We start from the raw sequence: 13326 nt of genomic DNA, 5'->3' as shown, positions 1-13326 counted from the left end.
GACAGCAATATCACGGACACGCTAAGCACCGGGCAGGTGGTCAGTAGCGTGGGCAGGTGCGGAGTGGACACGCGGAAATGAAGGAAGGCGGGCGGGAGCACAGAGCTGCTGGGAGTAACAGACATCATCAAACAGTCCCAGGCGGCTCTGTCGAAAGCAGAAACAGGACTCGGCCATCACCAAGAACACGGCGTCGACAAACGAGACAATGTAAAGACATTCCAGGGCATGAACCACGGAGAAGCACAACTAACTGTGAAAGATGCTGCAAGACTGCTTGCTCTTCTCTGCAGCGTCTGCGGTCTCGCTCCGTGGCGCACTCCGTCAGTTTGGCTCCGAGAAACTCTCACAAAAACTCAGAAACCAACAAACAAAAAATCCCAATCGAAATGCCTCTGTCTCACGCAAAGTTTCATTTCATATTCCTCTTCAAAGGAGTGTAGATTAGGAAAACTGAATCACAGCTGGTGCTCAGGTGCCCGAGTGGCCTGATTTTATGCTCACGAAAAGAATGAGCTGGCTGGTTCTCGGCCCGTGCTCCGTGCCAGCCCTGCCTGACCCCTGGGCTGTGTCCCTTGTCCCAGCTGCACCAGAAGGCCCATTCCCAGGACACGTCCTCGGAAGTCACACTCTCAGCCAAGCCCGTCTTCTTCTGAACTCCAGAACTTCTGAACTCCCTGGCCTCGCGGGAACGCACGGGCCTGCTTTCCGTTAATTCCCTTCTGACCTCACAGATGGCTTCCGCGCAGCCAATCTCATTCTGGTTCTGATTTCCAGTGTTATCAGTAAGCACTGATCCAAATACCCTGCCAGCCAGCTCCCCCGAGAGAGGCGATGTGGAAATCGCGGTGCGCTTGCACCCCCACCGTTCACCTGGGGGGCCCGATGCTTCCCCCACACCCCACAGCAGCGCTGGACTCCGATGTTGCAAATTTCACATCTGTTACCGCTTCTTGCGTCACATTGTGTCACATTGTTGTCGTGGAGACGGAGTTTGCTACAACAAGCTACTCCAGACTCTCTGCTGAAAAGGGATTTATGTGACACCTCCCTCCCCTTCCCTGTGGTTTTATTTTCCAGGGTAATTCACACATTCACAAATATTTAGGGGGGTGGGCGGAAGCAATAAACAAAATGTCTTTGCTTCAAGGAATTTTACATGAAGTAAGATCTGAAATCCCCCTGAGGCCTTGGGTTTGCCAGGAAGCTTATTTCAGGGAATGATTTCAATTTCACTCCTCGGCCAAAACTGTCTCACTTAAGTTGCAGCCACATCTGTCCTACTCAAATCCACGGTTTCTGCCAACAGGATCGAAACCAGGCATCGCAGCCGCAGCGTCTCTTTCCCAGCATTATCAGTATTGCCTGCTTTGCCAGCTGTCTGGGCGAAGACACATCCCGGGAAGTTTCAGTCTCCCTAAAAGAAGCAATGGCCGATGCAATTCCATTATTCAATTCGCCTGGGAGCGGTGTGCCTACAGAAGCTGCCCCTGCGTCCAGCCATGGTGACCCGTCTGTGCCAGAGCGCTGGACATCCACCGCCCATTTCCCTGAAGCATCTCTTTCCACCTGGCACCCCCACGGGGCCCCAGGGCAGCCCTGCACTCTAGGGGTCCTTTCTGCGTCTGCCCAGTGTGGCTGAATCACACGCTCCCCCTCACATGTGTGCGTGGGACTAAATTAGAGGAGGCCGATGGCTTGTACTCCTCAGCATCAGGGCCATTGGTTTGGAGGCACCTGGGGGGCTGAGAAGTGGGGACACTACCTCCAACTGCAATGCTCTGGTATGGAGGGGGCTGAAAAGTGGGGGAACGTGTTCAAGTGCAGCAATTTGGTTTGTGGGGTTGAGAAGTGAGGCACCATCTCCAGCTGAAGCACGTTGGCTTGGGGGCATCTGGGGGGGCTGAGAAGTGGGCACAGGTTCAGCCTCCAGTGTTAAGAACGCCATCCCGTGATCCAACACGCAGTCTCTTCCACCGAGTCCTGGGACGGCCCCCCCACCGACCCGACCTTCGGGGTCCATGCTGCAGGCAGGCACACTCCGCACTGAGCTCGCACCACCCACTCAAGTCCAAGGCGTGGTTCCCGAACGCATGGATTCTGCCACTCTTTCCACACAGCTGCACGGCCAGGTGCCCTCCCCACATTCTGCACCTACAAGGCCCTGTCCGCTCTGCTGGGCCTCTCCTGCACCCCCACCGGCTGCCACAGGGCCCAGGGGAGGGGGGGCAGACTCGCTTTTACCTCCACAGACTAAGCAGACCTGAGGCCTTGCTTCTGCCGCTGGGGACCTGGAGAGGCCCATGCCTGGCCTACGAAGGCATCTGGGCTCTCGTTCTTCTCTCAGAGGGGCCCCTTCTCCCAGTCTCCGAGCACGCAGCCCACACCAGAGAAGGAAGACACAGGGCAGATATATACCTGGCAGTGCGATGCATTCTGTAGCTAATCTGTCCACCCCTGCAAGCCACAGTCCAGATGCAAACCACAGTCCAGAATTTCTTTATGTTTTTAAAGATTATTTATTTGTTTATTTTTAGAGAAAGGAAGGGAGGGAGAAAGAGGGAGAGAGAAACATCAGTGTGTGGCTGCCTCTTGAACAGTCCCAACTAGGGACCAGGCCTGAAACCCAGGCACGTGCCCTGACTGGGAATCGAACCGGCGACCCTTTGGTTCAGAGAGAGGCGTTCAATCCACTGAGCCACACCAGCCAGGGCCGGCCTTTCTTTAATCATAGTCCAACAGCTCACTGCAGCTGCAGCGTCTCGAGGTCTTCGAGAGCCTTAAACCCATCTGCTCACGGCTGATCTGAATTTCACACAAGATTAATATTCCACCTACATCCGCTGACAGACACAAATGGTCCCAGGGCGCAAAATGACAATATCCTTCCTAAGGAAACACAGTGAAAGGAGCTCAGCCGAAAACATGACATTTGCAGCTAAAATATGCCGTTGGGGAGGAATATATATTTTGTAAAGCAAACACTGTGGGCTCGATCACAGAGGAAAATGTCTTTGAAGTGGATGTAAAAAACCTTAAAGGTCAGTAGGCACTCTGCCCTTCAGCGCCGCTAAATGCTGAGCCTCCACCGGGCGGGTCTAGAAGAAAAGCACCCAACGTGTAATTAATTTGAGAAGAAACGGTGAAGTTTTCAGTCATCCTTCCATTCAACAGCAACAGGAAGATTCAACGCAGCCGAGCGTATCCGCCAGGAAGTCTTCTTGCCACTACGACTTGCCCGACCCCAGAATCTTTGCTTCCTGGGTCCCGAGAAGCCAAGTTCCAGGAGGGGGAATGAGGAGAGCACATTCAAGCACAGATATGGTGCCGTTATAGGGGTTTGTGGCCATAAGTGAAGGAGGGGACAGGGGCGGGTAGAGATCTCACTGTGAGAGACACCGCGGGAAGGGGGCTGCACGAGGAGCCGTTCTGGAAACTGCTGCTCTCCTTTCCCTGTTTCTCCTACTGCACTCCCCTTGGGAAGCTCAAGGGAACAAAGCAGCAGCTGGGAGGCACGCTAAGCTCACGTGAGACGCAGTCCCCAAGGCCGCGGAGAGCACTGAGTTCACAGTCCGAGAGGGTGTGTACAGATGAGCACTGCAATTGGAGGTGGACACAATGTGAGCCCAGCCACGCCCACGGGAGCCACGTTCTACACGGATGCAGTGGCCACAAGCCAGGCACACCCGGGTGCAACAGCCACCTGCGTCTTTGTACACCTCCCAACAAACTGCCCGTGGGCGAGTGCATGGACGAGATGTGGACATCGAAGGCAGTGGCCAGGGCCCAAGAGATAGGAACCCGGAGTTGGTGTCGTGAGCAACTTCTGGAGCCTGGAAGCCGTGAGGGCTGGACAGTGTGAAGGTACCAAGGACACTTAACTGTGTACCTCAAAACGATCAAAACACTAGACTGTATGTGCCGTGAGTTTTATCACACACACACACACGAAAGAGTCCCTGTAAATCCGACTTCAACAGGTATTAACTAAAGCCACGACATCGCAGGTACAGTCTTTTCCTCGGGGACTATTTTCATGCTGTGGCTTCCATTAAGAATTGGCTGCTAATTCATACAAGGCTCTTATCAAGGTGGCAAATTTCAGGAATTGCATAATTATGGTAAGTGATTAAATTCTGAATTACTACTGACCATAAAACACAACTTCCACAAATTATTTCCCTTTTTAATAGACATTTAGTACAAATACATTAATTCATTTAAATTAAGTGAATAAACTATTATTCACTCATTATACAATTTTTGCAATAAACTAAATAATTTATGAAGTTGATGATTGGATAAAGTTAAATCCCATGAAAACAACTCATTTAATTCCATATAAGTTTAATTAATGTAAATTGAATGGAGTTAGACTAAATTGATGCCTATGCATTACACATCTAATCACGTCAAAAATATACCATATTTTATCGTGCGTAATGAGCACTTTTGCCCAAATTTTTGAGGGAAAAATAAGGATGCACATTATACATGGGCAGTACCTGAAACACCTTGTACCTGTTCTCGTGTTTTGTAATTATCTGGCCCGTAAAACTTCTTGAACTTACTACGTTAAAAAATAAATGCTAAAATTCCTCTATAATACAAAAAACCCCCCAAGTATCTAAATATAAATAACTACAAATTTAATTAAGAAATTAAAAGATTTTTTTTCCTGAAAGTTTGGGCCAAAAATGTGGGGTGCGCATTATACACAGCAAAATGTGGTATTTCTTGATGCAAAAAAGAAAAAAAAAAAAGCCAACTTAGGAGTGAAATGCAGGTCTATACCCTTACTCTTTTCTAAAGTTCTAGTTATTTTGGGTACTGAGGCCACTGCGAAGGGACCCACAGTATATATATCATTCTTTACTGCTGCGCTTCCTCTCCCACAGCCTCTAAACAACTAAAAAAGGGGAGGGCAGGAAATCTTTTAGAAACACGACGTTTGGGCAGCTGCCAACCAGCCCCCCTCCATACTCCTGAAGTCTGGGGCCAGAGAATTCTGTGCTGGGGAAGGGTGGCGGAGACTGGCTTGCGCTCCGTGGGGTGCCCAGCAGCACCCCGGTCTCCACCCCCTGGCTCTCAGACTCTCGTCCCCCCCTCAAATGACAATCAAACATGTCTCTCGGAGGAGAAAACTATCCCAGCTGAGAACTACTGTCCAAAACCAAGGAAGAGGTACTTCAGGAACCGCCCGGTACCGCTGGAGAAAGAAGTTAAGAACAAACATCATTGGAAAGCAAAGAGCAGGGAACAAATCTGAACCACAGACTGGAAGGGAAGGAAAAAGAGCTGACTTGTGCAAACAAATAGCACTTCCTCCAGCGCTGCTCCTCAATGGGCAACCACAAGAAGCCGCTGTTGCCTCCGAGCGACCGGTCCGGTCCATCGAGTTACCCACATGGAATTCACGTCTCTCAATCAACAAGCTTACGGTTCGCAGAGCGCGCAGGAAGCGTTACTGCTTTCGGTAAGACAGACCAGCAACACCCCACTCACCCCACCGCACCCAGGACCGCTCAACAACCGCTCTGGGGCGCCACCTTAAGGCGCAGCCCCGCTCCCCACAAGTGGTTTCATCTTTAACACGGCAGATGGTCCAGCTGACACCTGCCCTTTGGCAGATGGTCCACCTGAGATCCACCTGTCCCACTTGGTCCTCATCAAAAGGTGCAGTTCTGACTGATTCTAATAGGAAATGCCCCAGGTGCCAGGCACAAGCTCCCTCAGGGTCACGGTACCTTTTGATGACAACTACCTGAATCCGCTGTGCCCTCCTGGGGCTTTACGAATAAAAAGCAATAGGTGAAGGTTGGAAAAATCTCAGCAGAGAATTTCCACGTGTTCACCCGACGGTTCGAACAAGTGTGCTGTTTTAATTAACGGTGCCTGCTCAGGATAAGGGATATTACTAAAATAAAACAAAGTGCTAATTTAAAAATTAAAACTAAGACAAGCAGTGAGAACCAGCCACCGGTGCGAGCTCCTTAGCCCCCCAAAACAACAGCGCGCAGAGACGAACGAGACAGAAGGCAAGTGCTCAGAGTAAACGGTACACACACCCCATTCAGTGTCTCTGGGGTTCTCAGTCTCTTCCATGGACAGCACCCAGGGATGGACAGCACACTGGTGTGGGCTCTCCCAGGTGACCTCCAGGGGGGCTCTCCGCCTCTCAGCGCCATAGTCTCCTGGGCTGGACGATGGAGGCAAAAACAGTGCCAGCCTCCGCACGCAGGCTGTGTGAGGAAGTGATGGGGACGCAAACCAGCATGCGGTTTGCAGAGATCCCCAAGGCCCTTCAAACGGGGAGTGGATAAACTCCGCGACTGCTCAGCATCGAAAGGGCATGAGCTGGTGTGCTCTACGCAGCTTGGTTGGACCGCAAGGGCTTTAGGTTAACTGAAGAAAGGCGCTCGCCAAAGGCCGCATGCTGCAGGAGTCCACTCATGGAACATTCCTGAAAGGAGGAAATTAAGAGACATGGAGAGCCCAGCAGTTGGCAGGAAAGGGTGACCCTGACCGGGAATCGAATCGCTGACCATTTACTTTGCCAGCTAGCACTCAATCCAAGGAGCCACCCCGGCCAAGGTCAACTTCCTCCTTTTGAAAACGCAGTCTGTTCACATGAGATGTTATCGCTGGCGGAAGAAGGCGGGCAGGGTACTCTGGGGCTCCCTGTCTGCTTTGGCCACTTGTTGTGGGTCTCACTTTATCTCAAAATAGAAGCTTCCAACAGAGCAGCATCCCATAGATGGACAGATAAACACAACGCGGCCTATTCACACAACGAGCAGGACCTGGCACTACAAAGGAAAGGAGGAGTGTGCCGCGGGCAACCACGTGCATGCACCCCGAAACCGTGATGCCGAGAAGAAGGAGTCAGTCCTGAAGAACAACACGATTCCATGCATCGGAAACATCCAGAACAGGCAAATCTGCAGACGGCTAGCTGCCGGGCGCCGAGAGCCCGGATGGGCAGGGGCTGCTGTGGCTATGAGATACTTTTAGGGGAGTAATGAAGTGTTTTAGAATCGACTGCGGTGACGGTTGTACAACTCAGCAAACACACACACATATACACACACATATACTTCCAACAGGTGAACTGTTCCTATGTGGGTTACATGTCAGTACATGCTATCAAAACATGGGAACATGTCACACACCGTGTTATATATTTTGTCACAAGCTGCTCTTGTTTCTTCCCTGGTGGGGGCTGGGTATGACAGTCACCTCTGGTACCTGCCAGGTGCGCCCAGGCGGACACAGGTGGCAGCTCTTGTGCTGAGAGTCAGAAGGAAGTCTCCTCTGCGCAGGTGTAGGCAGGGTCCGGGGCAAAGGAAGCCCCTGCCTCTTCTTTACGTCATTTCTGTTTCCCTGTGACTCCCCTCTACGCCACTAACCTGGTTTATCAACTTTTCCCTAAAGAAAAAAAATAATGCTTTCTGACTCCTGGTTCTTCACCTTCAGCCAGAGCCTGCCATCAGGAACACAGTTCAATTCGTGTCGAAATGCCACACCAGCAACCCCCACTCAAGTCTCCCTTCCACGAGGAGGCTCCGCCTTCCTCGGCTGCTCCGGCACACACCGCCATGCCCATCCTCAGAATCCCCACAGCAGAGAGAGTCCGTGCCACCCACGGGACACCCGTCCAGACATGGGGCACCCGTCCGCGCCACCCCCTCTTCACGCAGCCGTGATGCCTCACCCCCACAGCAAACACCTGCCTCGCTCATCTCGGGACGCAACAGAGTCTCAGAACAGTCCCACGGAAGATCCTTCACACACAGTGTTCTCAGAAGGCTCACAGAGAATCGGCCTCATGGTCCATACTGTGAACTAGAGCCTCGGCCACGGCGGCTCCACACCCAGGAGCCCCATCCTGGGACAGTCCCTAAGACAATGCCCCATGCAGGGCCCTGCCGGAGGGCACCGCCTCCCAGGCCACGCAGCCACAGGAGGGTGCCACACATGGTTTCCACACAGCATTCGGGCTGGCCCCCACGTATCACACCGCTGCCTGTCATTTGCCCCGCACATGTTCTGGGAGGGGCTCCCAAGACAAAAGGGGTCTTTGATGCTTCTTACGAATCAGCCTCCTGAGGACAAGCCGGAACCTCGAGTGCAGACGGGAAAGAAACGAGAAACAGCCCTTTTCTAGGAAGCGTACACATTGTCGGCGTCACCTGCATTCTCTCCGACTTCCAGAAGCTAAACGAAGAGTTTGTGACGGCCTGCTGAAGCCGGCAAAAGCACCCAGTAGAAGAAACCTTGACACGTCACCAATTCCAGGGCACACCGCCCTTGTGGCATTATTTCACATCTAGACACTGAAAAGGGAAAGGGGTCGCCAAAACACGCAGGAGGCTGTACAGAATCCCTTCCACAACTTCACTTACTCAGAGCCAAACGTGGGCCGATCCCTTCTTCCTTCCAGGGGGCGTGTTTACGCCGCTTTTCTGTCTTCTGTTACCTGTGAATGGAAAACACCCAGAATGAGGCACGCCCATCAGCGCAAACACACGCAGGTCAGTCCCCGACAGTTCCCTAGGCCGGAAGACACCCGAGTTCGTGCCTCAGGAGCTGATACACCAACCCCGTCGGGAGGCAGACGTCACTGGTGAACTCTAGGCTCACGCCTGTTTACAGAGCCCGGTGACGTCCTGCACACCACATTCACGAGTGCAGGACCGATCCCATCATTTCCATAACAGAAAACTCGGCTCTCACAGCAGACGCGTTTTTGTCCACCGGCCTGAAGCACGCGAGGTGCAAACAGGGACTGGCAGGTTCGGCACAGCTCTCAGCAAACGCTCACCGGCGCCCAGTCCTCGTGTCTTCTGGTGGAAAATGGAAACGGAGCTCAGGGCTGCTCAGGGTGTGTGGGGGCCTCCCCGGGCCCCACCCACGAGATGCTCGTCGCAATCCACCCACGCTGCCGTTGGGACCATCAGAACTGAGCCCAGACGTTGCCCAGTGGCCCTGCTGAGTGGAGGATCGAACCCCAAGAGGAGGAGCAGGCCAACGAGACAGACAAAAAGTGTGTGGGAGGGAGGAGGCAATCCAGAATGGTGGGGTGTCCCTGGCAGAATCTAGTGACAAAACTGTCTCAAAAATCGCAGAGAGACTTGCAAACAACTGCCACAAGATGACTCACAAGGAGCAAGGAGCCACATGGTCTCCTCGTCACATGTTCCCTGTGTGGAAGAAATCTAGAGGGGCTTCCAGGAGGAGGCGGCACTCCTGTTGGCGCATAAAGACAGATGAGGAGCAAGAGAAAGGGGCTCCACCTTGTGTGGTGCTGGAGGCAACACACAGGGACAAGAAGAGGGCGCTGAGATTTCTAACGATGTCAGGCGACGGTCTCATGGTGCTCGGGAAAAGGAAGGGTGGTAGCACAGTCCCAGAAGGTTGGTGGGTGGACAGAGTGGGGCTGTCCCGTCCAGCTGGGGGATGAAGGGGCTGCCTGGGCAATACGACCCTGCAGAAGGCACACTCCCAGGGGTGGAGGATGACTCCCCAATACAGGACAACCTGCAGAATTCCACCCAAGCAGCAGCCGGGGCCCACCTAGCAGGGCCGGCGGGTCAGGAGGCAGGAGCTCCACATTGGGCGGCTTCACTGTTTCCATCCCAGTGCTGACAGCCACAGAGACCCGAGGCAGACCTTTTTCCAGGCTGCACCGCCTCGGCCAAGCCTCTACCCCCAGAGCGGTCCAGTTGGGTCCAGCAGGAACTGGGCCAAAGGGGCCCCTCATGGGAAGATGAGAGCCACGACCCTCCTGCCTCTTTTTCTATCATCCTCCCTCAGCTTACAAGGGCTCACACCCCCCACGGACCATGCTCAGAACACGTCAGTGGGGTGCGAAGCCTCAGTGTGCGTGAACATTGCATCCAGAGGAGAGAAAGTGCAGCGCAACGGGCCTCGCTTTGCTCCTAATTAATTGGAAGAAACTCTCTCTGGACACAGACTCCTCAGCTGTGAAATGAGGGTATTAAATTATTGATGAGTTTCCTGCACATCACGAAATCTGAGGAACCATTTTCCTGTTGGCTTCTCTCGAAAATGCAAGGCAAAACACTTGCAAAGAGCCGAACCAAGAACTCGCAAAAGGACGGCCCAAGCAGGGAGGCAGAGATTGGGGTGGATGTCTGTCTGTCCTGCAGGGCCTGGGCACAGGAATACAGCCAAAGGGGGCACTATTTCCCCCCTGTTGCTCTGACAATGATGCACATTTCCACCCCAGTGGAACTCAAGCTGAACCATCATGGAAACGACAAGCAAAACCTCAAGCATGTTTTCAGAAACACAGAGCGTTGACGGGGGGGAAGCTGCAGTTCCCTCCTGAGTCCTCCTCTGCGTGGAGTGAGCCCTGGGGCTGAGTCGGGCACTGGGGTGCAGAGATGCTGAACCCCTCCACTGGCTCAGCGTCCAGGCCTGCGGCACGCAGCTGGCATCTCCTGGACCACCCGGCCCAAACCTGTGTCTTAGATGACACCCTCGACGACATGTTTTAAATCCTTCACATCGGCAGTTCTCCAAGGGAACTGGTTTTGGCCCCAGGGTCGCTGGGCGATGTCTACGGACACGTTTAGCTGTATGGACAGTGGGAAGAACGCTAAACCTCCTACGACACAGGACCCCCCACCCCCACCCCAAGCAAAGAACTGTCTGGCCCAAATACCAGTTATTGCCAAGGTTCACCATACCAAAATTTGTGTAATTTTATAGGCGATATATATCCTACATCCTTTCATCTTCCAAATCATTTCATTCTTTTCAAAGTAATATATGTACATGGTTTTCGAAAGTAAAATAGAGGCGAGGCAAAAGGCTCCTCCTTTTAATGATAAGCTTTTTAGCATCACCTGCCCCCAATTCTACTTCCCAAAGCAACCCCTCTCAAACCTTAGCGGTGTTTCTGGTATTGGCAGTGCTCCCGGTCCTGACTTTCATGCCTGCAACCTGCTCACAGTGTTCCCCATCAACTGGAGGCACGGTGGACTGGATTTTCCCACATACGGATGAAGACTTTCAGTTTTTAAAACTCATTACAGGCCCCCTCCCCCACTTTCCAACGGTGTCACTGTTCGGGGTGAAATCTACACCCTCCACACGCTGTTCTGGCAGTGGCGTGGACGCTAGGAGCACAGTATGATTACGACTCCATTCCTACATGGCTTTTGTGTTTCCCTGGGTTATTAGTTGCCTCCGTTTTTATTCTGTAGTTTTGTGTTCTTTGGTAACTCTTCCAACAACCTCCACAATCTTTTGGTTCCACTTTTTCACATGATCAAACCTCTTGGATAACCTGTCCATTCCATGTCTTTCTGCCCAAATCCATACACACCAGAGCTTCCCCTTGAAATGTCTTGTCTCTGCTCCACTCCGTACGTGTCAGCTTTAAGACTGCTAATGAGCTGGAAACCACGCCAGCGTCCTGAGTGTTCCTTCTGTCCCTTTTTGTTCTTCGGGTCCTGAACGCCCCCTTTCTTGGGCTACTCTCTCATTTTGGTGGGACAGATTCTCCAGGAGCTTCCTGAAAGGTGACGTGTGAAAAGCTGAGTTTTACCGATGTCCTTAATACAGGGTGTAGCCAAAATAGGTTTCCAGTTGTTCATGTACAAACTACAATAATCAGTAAATAATAATACAAGAATGAACTCTGTGTTTCGGGGACTCGCACAGTAAACCTACTTCTGCCCCACCCCATACGTACACATAATTCTGTTCTATTTTAATTCACAACTGGTAAAGGAATGACTTCAAAATTCTGAGTGGAAATTATTTCCAGGCTTCTGAGCTCAGGTTGTTTCCCAGCCTCCAGTGTTGCTGTTAAGAAATTTGATGTCATTCTGCCCTGACTGGTGTGGCTCAGTGATGGAGCGCCGGCCTGTGAATTGAAGGGTCACCAGTTCGATTCCCAGTTGGGGCATATACCTGGGTTGCGGGCCAGGTTCCCAGTAGGGGGCGTGCAAGAGGCAACCACACATTGATGTTTCTCTCCCTCTCTTTTTCCCTTCCTTCCACCCTCTCTAAAAATAAATAAATTTTAAAAAAGAAATTTGATATTATTCTGATTCTACATCCTTTTTATGAGTTTTTTTTTTAAATCTAGGAAAGTGCTCAGACACTGCGTTTATTCCTAATATTCTGAAAGGATATGATAATGAACCTTCATGGAGTTAAGTGTTTTTGATGTATTCAATTTTTATTCACTGATGTAGTCACTTGGTGTGCAGTTTCTGCCTCCTTCACAGTTGAGACTGTTCCCTCCCTTCCCGGGAATAAGCATTCGGCGAACGTCTGAGTGACCACCTCCCATCCTATCCATCTGATAAAACCACCCTAGCTTCTCCCGCAGGTGTGGGAGGAAAGAAGGTGGGCGGGTGCTCCAGGGGACAGGACCTAGAAAGGCAAGGGGCCCTCCCTGTGCTTGGGCTCATTCCGTCACCCACTGATTCATTCATTCACCCAGTGATTGCCACAAACACGCGTCACCCAGGTACACTGTCACCAGAAAACAGAACACAACCAACCCCGAGCCCTGCGCGCCCTGCACAGCCAGGACCCTGAGTCCCTGTCACTAAAGCTTGCAGCCCAGCACACGGCAGGCACTTAGCAGGGGAGCATTTACGACAAATCAAAAGTGGCTCCAAACCAAGAGAGAGTCACTGCGTGGTTTTTTTTCCCGCTCGGAAGAGAACGAAACCTAAATCTACCGGCAGGGTAGGCAGAGACGAAGACACATTTTCTTCCTCTGTTCTTCGGGTAAGTTATTTAATATCCATTTGCTCCTATGCCGTTTGATTATGCTTGTCGGTTTTATGGTTCGGTGTAAAAGGAGGAGCTACTCAAATGAAGAGGAAAAGAGCCACCAAACCAGACATTTATAGGAACTTGATTTCTTCTTTAATGGATTATGAGGCGGGCGAACGAGGATTTCACACTTGCGCAAGTGGCAAAACCGATACGTACAGAGACGGTTAGATGCGTACACATGCATGGAAGTGGCGTGGGGTGTGCAGCCCTTCCCCACACCCTACGCCAGCAGAGTCACTGGCCCCACGTCACAAATAAAAACCACTTCCCAACACGCACCATGAAACGCCAAATAAACTCCACGTAACAACACCAACACAGAATTCGTCACATGGAAATCTGATATCACATAAGGCAATAACAGGAGCCAATCGGGCTTCAAACGATATAATCCATCTAGAGCTAAAAGTCACGGGAATAAAAAAACCCAAACCCATTTTAATTAGCTACCACTTGCACCACCTTTGTTTCTAAGCATTCATGGTTATTTCCAATAGA

The 13326-nt window shown here is 51.7% G+C and overlaps 1 protein-coding gene across 4 annotated transcripts in view; it reads right to left on the bottom strand.

Moving 5' to 3' along the window:
* Positions 1-13326, bottom strand: part of LOC139440590 (F-box-like/WD repeat-containing protein TBL1X) — a 122399-nt gene that overhangs the window by 63817 nt on the left and 45256 nt on the right. For 3 of the 4 annotated variants that reach the window (XM_071220405.1, XM_071220404.1, XM_071220406.1), the window contains exon 2: positions 8406-8479. The exons of the other annotated variant lie outside the window; for it this stretch is intronic. The gene's annotated coding sequence lies outside the window, so the exon portion shown is untranslated. The remainder of the gene's footprint in view (positions 1-8405; positions 8480-13326) is intronic. 4 annotated transcript variants of the gene reach the window in all.

This window comes from Desmodus rotundus, chromosome Y (assembly GCF_022682495.2).
Source record: "Desmodus rotundus isolate HL8 chromosome Y, HLdesRot8A.1, whole genome shotgun sequence".
Lineage (NCBI taxonomy): Eukaryota > Metazoa > Chordata > Mammalia > Chiroptera > Phyllostomidae > Desmodus > Desmodus rotundus.
The sequence above is the reverse complement of the archived record's forward strand: the minus strand, read 5'-3'. Positions and strand labels throughout refer to the sequence as shown.